This window comes from Leopardus geoffroyi, chromosome B4 (assembly GCF_018350155.1).
Source record: "Leopardus geoffroyi isolate Oge1 chromosome B4, O.geoffroyi_Oge1_pat1.0, whole genome shotgun sequence".
Lineage (NCBI taxonomy): Eukaryota > Metazoa > Chordata > Mammalia > Carnivora > Felidae > Leopardus > Leopardus geoffroyi.
This window is the reverse complement of record NC_059341.1, coordinates 49,914,623-49,930,131: the sequence shown is the minus strand read 5'-3', so window position 1 is coordinate 49,930,131 and position 15,509 is coordinate 49,914,623. Positions and strand designations below refer to the sequence as shown.

At 36.2% G+C, this 15,509-nt stretch overlaps 1 long non-coding RNA gene across 4 annotated transcripts in view; it reads right to left on the bottom strand.

The window, feature by feature from the left end:
* Positions 1 to 3,688: 3,688 nt before the first annotated feature.
* Positions 3,689 to 15,509, bottom strand: part of LOC123591920 — a 67,564-nt gene continuing 55,743 nt past the window's right edge. For 3 of the 4 annotated variants that reach the window (XR_006709496.1, XR_006709499.1, XR_006709498.1), the window contains 4 exons: positions 10,886 to 10,941; positions 7,691 to 7,819; positions 4,995 to 6,897; positions 3,689 to 3,993 (listed from right to left, as the gene is read on the bottom strand). This is a non-coding gene — a long non-coding RNA (uncharacterized LOC123591920). The remainder of the gene's footprint in view (positions 3,994 to 4,994; positions 6,898 to 7,690; positions 7,820 to 10,885; positions 10,942 to 15,509) is intronic. The other variant, XR_006709497.1, reaches the window with a different exon arrangement.

Sequence of the window (15,509 nt, the reverse complement as noted above, 5' to 3'; positions counted from 1 at the left end):
TGGTGGGTGGAATGCCCTCTACGTGTAGGATGTCTAGCAGCATTCCAGACTGCTACCCATTTTATGCCAGTACCAGCCCCACGGTGGGGACAATAATAATGTCTCCAGACATTGACAAATGTTCTGGGGCAGGAGTGATGTGGAGACAAAATTGCTCCCTTTGAGAATCACTGACTTGGAGAGATATATAAACCTTATACTAAAGTCAAGGTTCTGGCTAACAGATTTAAAAATTGTCTAGTAGAATTATGGATGGAGTCTTGGCCAGGTTTATTTCTGACTGGATATGCTCCATGTAAAAGGCAGGGACTGATTTTGCTGGAAGAATTATTTGCTCTGAAGGAGTTCTTTTTGCCTCCATGGAAAGACTAACCTACAAAATGCAAGGAGCTAAGGAACTGATTCAAGGATTTCCAGATGTCTTTAGAGCTGGGCTCAATATCAGCATTCCACCTCTTATTGGAAGAAGGCAAAAGGTTTTCTGTTTTGGTTTTGGTTTGTTTTGGAGTTTTAGGGTTTTTTTTTTTTTTTTTTTTTTTTTTTTTTTTTTTTGAGCCTCTTCTTTTACTGTCAGTAAAGTACAAAGCCAATGGAAATAAACTATTGCAACTACTTAACCTATTAAAGGAGCACTTTAAAAGCTCATTCACTACCTAAGCATATTCATTTGGATATCTTTAGTCATCCATGGTCATATATGATTTTATTATCCCTCAATATGGATAACAACAAATATTGAAAAATATCTCCGAAGGAATTTGTCATTTCAGGAAAAAGTTTATTAAATTAGTAGCTGATATATCAGCACTTTGGAGGGTGGAAATGATGTCTGATACTATCTTCAGCCACTAACACTCACCATTTTTCAGCTCAGCCGAGTAACCAGGTGTGCAGGTGTTTACCCAAATTATTTAAAACTCTTGATTTCTGAACATTAAGGACGTCTTGTTCAAAACAGGTGGTCTCATCATTAGTGGGACTTGTCGTTTGGTCAGTACTGCTAATTAACAAATATTTACTTTTGACCCTCAATTTTTTTTCTGATTGTGAAGATCAGAAAAAAAGCTGTTTTATAAATATATTTTATTGGCCAAGTGAAGAGTCGACTGACAGAGTACACACATTTTATGCATTTATGATTCCTTGAGGGATTATAGCAGTTTATGCAAGAATGTGCATAATGTATATAATCTCAGAGGAAAGTCATGTATATTCACTTGGGGAGAGGTAAGGAAGGGATTAGCAGAGGGTAAGGTGAAGGCAAGTAATGGGTTTGGGGAACACCAGGACGTTTGATATGATTGGCGCGTTGGAGAGATCGTGTATGAGTGTGTTTGAGGTCTACAGTTGGTAAGTATTCTGTTTGTTGCATCTGCCTATAACTTCAGAGATGGATCGAGATGCCTCCATAGCACTTTCTTCAACAACATTAGTGAGTTGTCAAGGAAGATTAAAATATGTAGGTCTATACTCTGGTCAATTCATTAATCACTCAGAAAAAGATTGTTCTGCTACTATCTATAGTAACTTTTCTATAAAATTAGATAATGTTAAATTTCTGGACCTGAAAGCTGAACTTCTGTAGTAAATACATCTTTATGTAGACTCTGCACTATTCACTGAAATTAAATGGCATTTTTTTTTGCTTTGTAGCTGAAAGTCCTCATATTTTCCTAATGCTCAAAAATCATAGCATTAAAATACCCAGTGTTAGTGCAATAAGATTATTTCATATACAGAAATACAGAAATACCATACAGATTATTAAGTATAATTCAGTACAATAATTTTAACAGAACTGGTTAGTTTATTGATTGATAAAAATATTAATAATGTAAACAGATGGGGGTGTTTCAATTCTAATATTCCATAGTCTAAGATTACCAACTGAGAAAATAATTATTCCCCTAAAAAATGGCTTGTGTTCATGTTGCATAATTCTGCTGTTCTCCATTGTCTTCAATATTGGCCACCGCCAGAGGCAAGTGTTAGACAAGACAGACAAATGGTCTGATCTAGAATGGCAAATTCTATGTTTCCTTAATACGGTCTCCTGGAATGACAGCAGTTATGTATTTTTAAGTCTGCTCTTCCATTATGGCGATAAATGGTTATTTAAATACAGTCAGGTTCAAATTATACTAGTGGAAAATGCAGTAGGGAAAAGTATCAAAGACAAAGAACTTTTAAATAAATCTCATCTCTCCTCCCACCATATGAGTTAATTTCTATGCCAGATGGCAGATGTTTATGCTGGTACTTAAAAGAAGTAAAAATTAAATGGATCTCAAAACTTAATTGTTTTTAGTTTAGAAATGTTCTCAAATAAAGGGAGGGTGGTAGAAATTTTACTTAAAATGATCCCCCAAACTCAGGATCTTAGTATATAATTGTAATTTGGAAAAAAATAGGTAGCTTTCAAGTAATTGATTATTTTTTCAGTCCATTATTGAATTTTGCTATTATTTTTCAGGTAATTTTAAAAAATGCAACCAGTTATTTTTTTCTAGAAGTGATTGCCAAAAATCTTCAAAGGACTATATTTAAATGTATAGTGATTCAATTAGCTCTTTAAAATCGAGCCATAAATGAGGTTTTTAGACACTCTTAATCATCATCTATGTCAGTCTAAGTCACAAAGTTACCTATCCAAGGCTATTTTATTTTGATGTGGATTAACACAACACAAATAACAGAGAGTCTTTCTGAAACAAGTAATTGCTACATGATTAAGTCCTGTTTACCCAGACAGAACTGATCAGCTTAACAACAAGAAAGCTTTTCTTTTCTCAAAAGGTTAGTATTATGGAGAAAAATTATGTTATTATGACATCGACATTTATTGCTCAAAATAGCAAACTTGACCTAAGTGTTATATAGAGATTTTCTTTCCTTTTCTGCAAATACATTGACCCTATCAGAAATAAACACTGCCTTCTTAATCTAAAATGCAGAATAAAATTTATGGCAGATATTTCTGGAAATCTCAACTGAAGGACAGCTATAAGCTCAAATAACTCTAGTAGTCACTTGATTTTTTTTGTGTTCAGTAAACTCCCCCAAACATTTCCTTTTGTACTAGAATAATGGCCATTTTGTATTTGGTCAAAACAAACAAACAAACAAAAATGACCAAAAAATAGTATTTCGATTAGTAAATTATAGTGAAACTTTTTCCAATTATTAGTCATAGAAACTAGGAAATCTGTAATATTCTCGAATATCTGTATTCTGAACAATCAATTAAACAAATCTCAATTGAGCCCCAAAATTAAGTTTACTGTTTTACTCTGTACAATAATATGATTTCTGTGTTAAGGGGCGCCTGGGTGGCGCAGTCGGTTAAGCGTCCGACTTCAGCCAGGTCACGATCTCGCGGTCAGTGAGTTCGAGCCCCGCATCAGGCTCTGGGCTGATGGCTCGGAGCCTGGAGCCTGTTTCCGATTCTGTGTCTCCCTCTCTCTGCCCCTCCCCGGTTCATGCTCTGTCTCTCTCTGTCCCAAAAATAAATAAACGTTGATTTCTGTGTTAAGCAGAAATATAAAACAACTTTTTTCTTCCATTTGTTTATAATGTGTGTGTGTGTGTGTGTGTGTGTGTGGCCACAAAGAAGCTTTTAGAAAAAAAATAGTTTCATCATCCAAGGCTAAGTTTCAGCTTTGTTTTCAGTTATTTATAAAGCCTAAAAGAAATTCCTGTTGATTTTATTTGAGGCAGAGTTACGGATTGCATAATCGATGAAGGTAGCTTGGTCTGAGGATCTGTGTGGTACTGACTTCTCAAATGTGCAGCACCTCTTTACAAGGAAGACTTCAACTCCAACCAGTTTTGCCCATATTTTACTTGGGAGCTGGCATTCTTAACAGAGTCCTCTTCAGTCTTCAACATGTAGGACACAAACCCTCTTGCAAGGGTCCGGTCTAGCTGCTTTCTCAGATTATCATAGACCTACTAGCAGACAACAGGTGAACCCGTGAAATTCTAGAATGGCACCTATGGAAAAGAACATTATGCATTTATGTAAAAGAGGCTGCTAGTGAAGGTGCAGTGACAAAGATACTCCAAAATACAATCACTCAAAAAGAAAATAGAACTTTATTTCTTTCACATGTAACAGTGCAGCGATAGGGGACAAGTTTCTAACACATAGAAAGCTTCACTTTATCTAGATTCCTTCTGCCTCATTTTCTAGCATTCCCTAAGTGTTGCTCATCTCACATCAGTGAAGATGGCTCACCACCACCCCTGAAAAGATGAAAGAGATAGAAGGTACCAGTTTCATTGTTAAAGAAATGAGCTAGACATTGAACATATTATCTATCTGCTAGCCAATGGGGAAATGTAGTCCCTAACAAGACAGCCGTGTGCCCTGCTAAAACTGGAGGATGGGGATAGGCATTGTGTTCCTACAGGAAAGAAGTGAGTAGATATTAGGGGGCAATTAACAATCTGTACTTAAGCATTTAATAGATAGCTTATAATATAGTGCTTTTGATTAATTTATCTTCCAACATATTTTTCCTGAGTGCCTACTTTGTATACAGCACTTCACTAGGGCCCGCAAGGGATTTTAAATATATACCAATTTTTACTCAAAAGGAAGGTCTGATATTTTTAGGGAAATCAGCTATATACACCAAATTCCATCAATAATAATATGAATTATAATGCTGCTGATAATGGAACATATGAAGGATGCTAAATGAGTGGCATGGAAGATGTGTGCTATTCGTATTCAGTGTTCATTTCCTGCTGGAAGACAGAATGAGAGGCATTAGCTGGCTCATGGGTGCCCACTCTTGTTTTGCACTTTTCACCCAATAACAAGGGCCCAATACAAATAAGGGCATTTCATACCATGAGACCCATAATTTCTATCTTTAAAAATTATATGTATCTATGTATAAATTTATGTGTATCCATATCTGTATATAAATTAACAAAGAGCCTGCTATTTTTCTAAATTCTGACGTAGATGTTATGCCTATACTCACCTTTTAGTTAAACAGCATCCGTTCTTATTGTTAGTGAGGTTGAATCAATCAACTGCATTCTCTAATGATGGAAGCAGATGGAAATAGAATGAGCTTCTGAATCTTCCTCAAGGGCATTGTAGAGGATGCTGCACCCTTGACTGAAAATTGCTCAATTTTGCAATAGAGTTGGCCAATGTAGACATAGTCTTATATTTTCACTAATTTTGAATTAATACTCTAGAAACCAGCAGCTGACAATGAGCCTGAACAGTTGGTTTCACACCTGAGGCCTCTTTTAAAAGACCATTCTCATCACAGTCAAACAACAGGAGGATATATTAGAGGGGAAATTAGCGCATTTTCTCTAAGACTACTTAAGTAGAGTTTCTCTTGAACTAATTAAGATTCGATTCTATTTCGGAAACTAATGTCTAAAGCAGACATTCTGTTTGGGAGTTATTAATAAACGAAAGCAGGAGGTTCCAGAACACTCGAAATGGTACATTTTTGCCTGGTGGATGTTCAATAAAAGCGCTTGTTGGAAACAATTAAGTAGAGAATGGCATTTTAAACGTATTAGCAAATGTTCAAGGTGAATGATTATGGTATATAAAATTATTAATGGGAACTAAGAACTTTGAAAAAGTAGAATGAGTGACACTCTTGACTATTGAAAACATCCCTGATGCTCTCCACATTAAGCTTGTAGGCTCTTAGAATTTTTAGATGTGTGGAGGGAACAAAGGACAGCAAAGGACCTTACTTTTTATTTTTTTTTCCAGACTATATTGGCTATAATATGAATTCTGGTTCCAATTTGAAAGGAAAAATATTTAAATATACGTGTGAAATTTACATACTGGATGTGATGATTCATGCAGCCCAATTCAAAAAGATCAGCTGGTCTAAACCAGAAAATGCTAATGTAGCATGGAGGAAAATATTTTTGCCTGGCAACTTCAATAAGTGCTCACAAGTTGTGTGAGTTGCACTCTGCATTTTCATATAATAAATTGCTACACGTGTAAGTGGTGGGCCAGAAAGCACTGTCTTGCCTTTCGCACAATGCATCTTTCATGGAGACCTGAAGGTGGATGTTACATTTACCTTCCAGTGATAACCATGCTACGTGAGGTTAGTGACTGCCAAAGCCCTTAGATTTGTATTTCACATCATATGGCAACCCTCATTTTTTTTTTCAAATAAAAGAAACTTCTCTGTGGTGTTTCCTGTCATTTTATTTTAATAGCAGAAATAGGCATTCACGAAAGCCATCTGCCACCCTCTATGAAGTCTCAGGGTCAGACTGCCTTTTACAAGTTGCATGGAACTGAGATTATCAGGGGACAGGAGTGATAGTTATCAGTGCTACAAAATTGTGGGAAATGTTAAATTCTTAGAAAAAAGGGAGGAAACATCAAAATGCTCAATATTCAAGATTTTAGGGCAGGCATGTTTTTTAGTGCCTGATACAAAAGAGGGGGTGTGTCAAGAGAAAGAAAAATAAAGAGTTCGTTATTGGACTCCTTTATCTTTGTTACCAGTTTCCATCCGGAGGAAAAATATGTCTAATTGGGATTCTTGTAGTTTTCTGAGGCAGCTCATTCTGTTCCATGCTGATACAAACAATATCCTCCGCTGTAGCCATTTTAAACGACTCATTTTTCTTTCGTTCAAGCGGTTCATGTCTAATGACCTCAAACTAGAAATCTTTTCTTCTTCACTGTGGTATCAAAACCGTTCTTAAACCAAGGTTGATGAATTTAAGACTAGATGACAAAAGTAAGCTGTACCAGTTTCTTTGTCATGGCCAAGTTTCAATAATAACCTTCTCTTTGTGCAAAACTGTTCTGTCAAAGTCCAATTACATACAGTAGAATCCTTCACTTTTCATCAGAATCATTATGCTTGACCTAGACAGCTGTTGAAAAAAATTCAGGGTTCTGTGAGAGGAATAGTAGTACAAAAACCTCAAACCATTCACAAATCCATTCCTTCTTTTCCCAGGGCACAAAAATACACTACCTACTGCCGGGTTCAGTATGGCCATGTGACTATTTGCCAATAACTATGTGCAGAAAATGCAAATGGTATGTGTGTGTGCGTGCGTGCGTGTGTGTGTGTTTAAATATAATTACTGTACTAATCAGCTTATTATACAAATTAATAATTCTTGAATAATCAAGCAATTGAGTCTTTAAATAAATACAGATATTTCCATAAAATAAATGTTCATTTTTACCTCCAGAGAAACTTCAATACTTAAAAAAAGAATAAGAAAAGTAAGACCTATAAGTTATGTCTTAACTGAGAAACAACATGCAAGCCAGAGAATATGAACGACAGGCCTAAAGCGAAAAGGCTGAAGGGGTGGGAGATGTAAAATTTGGGGGAACATAGCCCATCACACTTTCTGTACTAATAGCCCCAATCCATTTAAATGTTAACTAGTTAAATTTAGACCTTAAAATACAGGATGTGAGCAGAGTTGAATCTGGTTGGTCACACTTTCCCATAAGATGTATGCCCTTCAGAATAAAGTGAATTAGAGAAATGGTTTCATATTCTTCACCTTGTGTCTCGTAAACGTTTTGAGCTCAAAGGGATTCTATTTAAGAACAAGCCCCTACTGGTCTGTCCCTGTCCCAGCACGCACCATACCACCCCCCTTCACCTGGCCACTATCCACATTGAAGTCAATAAGGGAAACTTACAGTCTCACATCTAGGATGCATCTGGAAAACGGGCTGCTCATACACACCATTCTCTGCCGAGAGGCAGTCTTGGTACAGAGTACGGTATTTCTAGTTTGCTGTTCCAAGTCTGTAGAACACACAGCCCTGCTGGTGTCAGGTAAACATGTGAACAGGGGGAAATGAGGCATGGGTTCTTAGAAAGCAGGCAGATTGGAAAGCAAAAGGACTTTCTCTTTGAGAATTCCCTTCTCTTTATTTGTAGAGGTTATCCAACAATTTATTGAATTACAACACATTACACCCGAGAGGACTACAAAGCTGTAGGATATAGAGGGGCCCCAAGATGGAAGGCTGCTCGGTGTCACAGTCACTACATAAAGCCTTGTACTGACTCAGGAACACGGGACTGACTGTCATTTGAGCAGAAATGCGTAACTATTAGGTTCAGGTTCTAAACTGTTGAAGTTATGTGTCAGGGTAATGCCCGTGAGTGCCTGTGAGTAGGAAGCCAGGGCATACAAACTCCATGGCTCAGGAAGGAACCTTACTCTACACTGTAATTCCAACAACAGGTAGTTGTTGGTTGGCATGACACTTGCCCTGAAGCAAAATACACACAGCCCTTGCTTAATTATTATCATAGACTCTTGGATTTAAATTTTTAATCATACTACGATCTGAAGCCAAATCACTCTGGGGCAAAAGAAATCATTTACCAGAGAAACTACCCATTTTACCAAAGCGGGAAAAAAACCTTTTCTCTAGAGGCTACCAGTCAGGAAAAAAAAAACAAAACAGGAAAATATTAATCATGAAAGCTTTTCTTGTTTATGGCATTCGATAGATTAAAGTAGGAAGAATAGTGTGATGCGAGAAATGTTACTTTGCATTTCTACCGCATTAAGTGTTTCATGATAACCACTATTGAGCATTCACTAGGTGCCAGGCTGCATGAGAAGTATTTTTACACAGATTCTTTTACATAATTCTCATGACCTATAAAGTAAATAGTATTTTTATACCCACTTTACAGATGAAACTTGTAAGTCACAGTCACATAGTCAGTAAGCCATGAAACTGGCATTTGAACCCAGGACGATGCATTGAAATAACTTATCATCCCCTTAGCTTCGGTTGTCTCCAAAGCAACCCCACTTTATTTTCCTTGTTTTTTTTTCTATTACTTTATCACTTCTATTTTGCTTTACTGTTAGTTAATTTGTGTAACATTCACTTCATCCATTTATTGTGCATCTTCCTCTACATCTTCTCTTAAATTTTCTCCACCATGCAAGTAGGTTAAATGTATGATTTAAGAGTTGCTTGGAAAGCTTCTTGCTTTATACTATCTCCTTTAATGGCCTGCTATGGAACCTAGAAATTTACCTTTTAAGAACAGTTACCTGTTAAGAATAGTTTGTTAAAGTTCAGGTACGGCATCACCAGACATCTGTTAAAACACAAAAACCCCTCTGACTGTTCATTCACTCATTTCATCACCCACTCCATAAACAACTTATTTGAAAAACAAACAAAAAAACCCAAGCCATTGCAATTTAATCGGAATTTAAACGTGAAATCATTTACCAAAGATAGAGTATAAAGAATGGGTTAAAAGTGAATAGGGTGGAGGCGATTAACAACAAAAACAACACCCAGAGCATGAGATATTTCTCCAAAGAAAGTTACCCTGAATCCACTGCCATCCTAGGAAGTATTAGGCAGCCTCAAACAGTGAGGGCAAGTCACACTAAGGAAGAGATGCCTGGGCGGAACAGAGACCACTTAAGGTTGGGAGCAGAGCTCTCACAAGGAAGGTGGGAGTGGGTAAGAGAAAATGTTTAGTAGTTTTTCATGTTGTCTAGGCCTACTTAAGTTCTTGGCAGCCCATATCACCTTGTCCTGCGTGAACTCTAACTCTCACTGACCATATGGCTCCTCGAGTTCTCTCAATTTCTCATTCTGTCAGGAGAAAATGTCCATGCCATGCTTTTTCACTCACAGTTTCATTGAATGATAATGATAGCTCAAGTGGACATTTAGTTTTTCATCCAAACCGTTGTAAGAGGACACTACAAGAAACCATGGCTATCCTAGGCAACTCAGACATGTGTCTTCCTATTAACAAATAACCTTTATTGAGAATACACTGTAGCAAGCACTGTACTAGATTCCTTACATGGACTGTCTCAATTAATCTCCACATCAACCCTAGATATGAAGTGTCCTCTATCATCATCCTGAAACTACTGAGGAAACTGAAACATAGAAGGATTGTATAACATTTCCAATCCATTTAGCCTTTATTTCCATAATACAAGTGGGTAAAAATGTGATATTCAGATCCATACAGTATGCCTCTTCCATAGCCCATGTCAATCCTCGTTGCTGTTTGAGATTGTTGAAGCAAAGCCACTATAGAAACCTTCCCCATAAAGACAGACATGACCCAAGGCCATATTTGAAGTAAATTTCCACTGGGCTTTACATGTACCATCAAGGTCATGAGGGCAAAAGATGTAGTTGAGAAGCTGAGTTCCAGAATTCTTTGAGATATTCTAGCAAAGACCTGAAGCACATCCTGAATCAGATAACATTCTCTACCTTGATCTGACCCTTGATCTGACATTTCCTTCCCACCTCTTCATTCCTGACCTTGGTTGAATCAAAAAATAAAAGTTGGCCGTATGTACTATTGTTGAATTAACCTCAAGTAATAAAAATTAGACAGAAACGTTTTTGATCTCATTTTCTTTTTCCTTTACTATATTATGCCACATTAGAGAGCCCCATGCAACAGGTAATTCAGACATCCCAAAACTCATGGGATGAGTAGGAAGTTTCTTAGACGTTGGTGTTCTCATCCCCATGCTTCTTTGGGTTTAAAATTTCCAAGAGGTGGGGAATCTTCTGGAGTTTACTATTCATAATTTGAGAGGGAAGCGAATGAAAGAGAAGTTAACTGATTAATTTTGGAAAAACAAATAATGCCCTATTGTCATAAAGCTTTAATAGACTTTTGCAGTTTTAAGCGTTTTATAATTTGATAACAATATGTAAGCCACAGTTGTCCCTAAAGCTCAGTAGTGCTCCAGGTATAAAATGCTGTCCCAAATTGCCTGGACCTGTTTGGATTTCTGTTAGAATTCCCAGCTTTCTCACTCTAGCTCAGCAGGATAGGTCATATAGCTTCCCTAACAAGCCACTACTTACCACTGAACATGGAGACTTCGAGATGTACTTAACCTTGATGGAGGGAAACCTTGTATCTAATAAAGAGGAATAAAAATCCCGAATTACTGCAAAGCACTGCAGCGGGCAAGCTGCAATTCCAGTCATATGAAACCTCTGTTTACAGTAAAATGATGATATGAATCACAATGACTCTCATATAAGGACTCAACTGCCTACCTAGTCATATTCCATATATTTATAATATATAATTTCATTTTCATACAAGCTTATTATACATATTAAAGCAATACTTTTCCTTGTACAGCCAAGATTCATTGATAAAACAATGAAGTGAACTAACACCCTTCCTAAATAAAGTTTCACCAATAGCACCGTATGTTAATGGACCTATTTCATTGTTAATGTGACTGACTGCTTATTGATTCTTGCAGGAATCCAGCAAGGGCTTCAGAGTACAATTTAGTTTGGAGAGCTCTGGGTCCAACATCTATGCTCAATTACAACTTTCAGAAGAGGAGATCAATAAAATTTAAATTGCTTATGGTAATCACAACTTCAAATCATTGCGATCAGCATAAGCAATCTGCTGACCCCAGCCAAGCTCCTAAATTGAAACTTGTAATGAGTGGTCATTTAGTTTGGGTCCATTCATATTATTTTGGAGGCAGGTGATGAACAATTAAAGATCAGCCAGCACCTTCTCTGCACAACATTCCCATCTTTATTCCCAAAGTATTAATATGCAGTAACCCTCGGGTTCACGCTTTTGCACTGCTTTAATGGGTATTCTGTATGAATAAGCAATTATATTTTCTATTAAACAATTTCAGTGTAATTGAATTAGCAGTTATAATATTGCTAGGGCAAGCAAAAGCTTTCCTAGGGAAAAATTAAGTGATATTGGGTAGTGCAAATTAATTTATAGAACTGAAAAATGTAACCAATTAAATAGAATTGCCTTTGCTCCCCCCCCCTCCTCCAAAATACAATTAAGCAGCACATTGTTTCAAAGAATATGTTTCAGAGCAATTTGTTTTCAATCATAATAGCTGTTTTTCATTCATTATGAAAAGCTGTCTATTATAATGAAAATTTCATAGGCAGTTTTCCTTGACAAAGCAGGTTGCAAGTTTAAACAAAGATAGCCTGCAGATTACTTCCTTGATAAGGAGTCACCTTAGAATTACATTTTAATAAATCATTGAAAATAAATCTTCTGCATTACAGCACGAAGGTTTAGAGAAAGAAAAAGCAAATAGAGAGAAACTAATCAATGAAAATCTCCTGCTGCCAATATAATAACAGATGGACAAATGTTAATATATAAACTGTATTACACTCACACACACAGCCAAAAAGAAAAATGTAAGATAAATATCACGGAAGTCAACTGTCACAAATGAGACTTGAGTAATAACCCCATCTTTACTATTCATCATCTACTGTGCCTCCTCCAAGCACTTTGCTGAATTATAAACTAGGGTATTTAGGGCACATTTTTTGCAACCTAATAAGATGGCCATCTTTAGATTACTACTACTAAGGTTCAAAGCATCTTACCAAGTCTTTCAAAACAAAGTAAAATGTAAACATATACATCTATGTAATGCATATACATAATACATACAACATATGATATGTACATATATATTTGAAGGGAATTTAAAACTATAGCTGGAATCATTGTAAATATTTAATAAGTATACATTAGTTAAGAATTTTGTAGTAAAACTATTTAGTAATACCAATGTCATTTCTTTTATTCATGCTCAGCTCTGAAAAGACCCGCACAGAAGCCGTAGTCTCTCAACATGAATTCCATAAAAAGAATGGTTTAGATTCTTTAGAATTCTTTGGATTCTTTGGCTAGAACTTACAAGATTTTTATGCAGGGAATGACAAGTCAGGTCTTTAACTTGGGTGAAGTGAAGACTGACTGGAGGGCAGAGCGGACCAGAGGGAGGTAGGGCTTTAGTGACTCTTGCATTAGTCCAGGTTAGAAGGTGGGCATTTGAATTAAGGAACAAGTGGAGAAGGAAATGAATGCCATCAGTTTTCAGAAGCTGAACTGACAGAATTTCACATTTGATTGGCTGTGGAGAGGGAGAGGACTTGAGAATAGCTTGAGGTTTCCATTTTGGAAAACGTGGAAGGCTAATAATGCTATTTATGAGTTAGAGAACGTAGATGAAGAAGTATGTAGGGGAGGTGATAAAGTTCATGTGTTAATTAAGAGTATTTCCAAAATACTGAGTTAGATTAATGTTCTTTCTGGGCCCTTTGCCTCTAGTGAGTCAGTGGTGATTGAAAATGGCATTTAGTGCAGAAATAGCTACCGATGTTCCTTAGGTAAGTTTATCTTTGCATATTCCCATTTATTTTTTATTTAGTATGTAGGTTAGGCCCATTGTCTGAGAGGGTATGGGTTCTGCACCTGAGTAGAATTTTTTTTTTTTTGCAACTGACTGAAATAGCTATCTTTGGGTTAGTACCAAGGCTTAAAGGCATACTAATAATTTTCTCAAAAAAGATGGAAAATATAAGTATATTTTTAAATTCAGCCTCTGAATCTGATAAACATAGTGAATAGTGGTTTGAGGCTGCAACAAATTTTATCTAACATTCAGAAAATATTTGTCAAAAATTTATATTCATTTATTTTTAATTATTATTTTTTATTTCATTTTCTTTAGAGAGAGTGAGTGCAGGTAGGGGAGAGGGGTAGAGGGAGAGAGAGAGAGAAAGGGAGAGAGAGAATCTCAAGCAGACTCCATGGTCAGCATGGAGCCTGAAGCAGGGCTTGATCCCACAATGCTGGGGTAAAAAACTGAGCCAAAATCAAGAGTCGGAGGCTCAACCAACTGAGCCACCCAGGCACCCGTATATTCACTTAAAAGATGTAGAAATCAAAATTCTCTAATTGGGGAAAATTAGTAATGCCAAGTGTTTCCACAGTTCGTAAACAAAAAAAAAAAAAAATTAACAAATGGTAGTTATTTTTTATTTTATTTTGTTTTATTTTAATTTTTTTTAATTTTTAAAGTTTTTAAAATTTATCTATTTTGAGAGAAGGAGAGAGAAAAGTGCACGCATGCAAATGGGGAAGGGGCAGAGAGAGAGGGAGAAAGAAAATCCCAAGCAGTCTCCACTCTCTCAGCACAGAGACCAATGTGGGGCTGGATCCCACAACCCTGGGATCATGACCTGAGCCTAAATCAAGAGTTGGATGATCAATTGACTGAGGCACCCCAGTAGTTTTTTTTTTTTTTTTTAAATATGAAGACATTCTGGAGCCTGGCACAATATTTGGCATATAGCAGAAACTCAATAAATGTGAAATAAATCTGTTTATATTTGAAATGTAAATAGTGGCTTATATATTTTAAGTTGTCCATATCTTGAGGCAGTTGCTCATATATTTTAGCATCAAAGTATTTTGATGCTAAATAACTCAATTATTTAGTTATTTTCACATTGACTAATTTTGGCATTTTTTATTAAATAATTATTAATTAACTATTTAAATATGTATTAATATTAATTAAATATTATTTATTTTAATAATTTAAGGCATTTTGCCATTTAATAGTTCAATATAACTTTCCATACACTCATAAACACACTCCCAAATAATTCACCTATCATCTATTTTGTTTTAATAACTTACTGCTGAGGGGCTCCTGAGTGGCTCAGTTGGTTAAGCATCCGACTTCGGCTCAGGTCATGATCTCATGGCCCGTGAGTTTGAGCCGTGCTTGGGGCTCTGTGCTGACAGCTCAGAGCCTGGAGTCTGCCTTGGGTTCTGGGTGTCCCTCTCTGCCCCTCCCCCGCTCGTGTTGTGCCTCTCTCTTAAAAATAAATAAACAGTAAACAAAATTTATAAAAAAAATAAAATAACGTACTGATGAAATTTTTATGGTTATACAATATTAATAATATGGTTCATATTTCAATTTTTTGAAATAGATAATTGCAAAATACATAAATTTCCCAGGGAAATTCTTTCCATGGGTTTCATGACCATTAACTTAAACTTAACTTTCTTATATTGATTTCTGAAAGTCAAGATCTGATGAAACACAGCAATATATGGCAGAGTATTTCCCTTTCTACACAAGGTTACCCTGTCTATCCATGCTTATGCATAGATTACTTTTACTTGATGAGGCTTCTTGGTTCGGATGTTTCCTCTCATTCTGTAGCATCATCTGCTTTATCCCCTGAAGACACCCCTGTACTATTCAGCATTTCCATGCACCCAATCCTTAATAAAACATAACTTAAAACTTCAGTGCACTTTATCCAACATTTATTAAATACCTGCCAAGTGCTATGATAGGTGAAAAAAAAGCTGAATTAAATTCCTTCATGTATCATTTCTTCTTCCTTGGTGATATCAGTGGTTAAGAGTGATTGCTCTGAATAATCCAGTGGGTCCTTTACTCTGTGACTTCTAAACCTCATTTTCCTCATTTTAAATGGAGATTGTAATAGTACGCGCATCATAAATTTGTTGCGGGGAAAAAAGCAATATTGATAAACTATTTGCAACCGTCCCTGAAACATAGTATGTGCTCAGTTAATGTTGGCTATTACTCTCCTTTGCATGGATCAATTTTCAAACCAGTAGAATAGATTATTA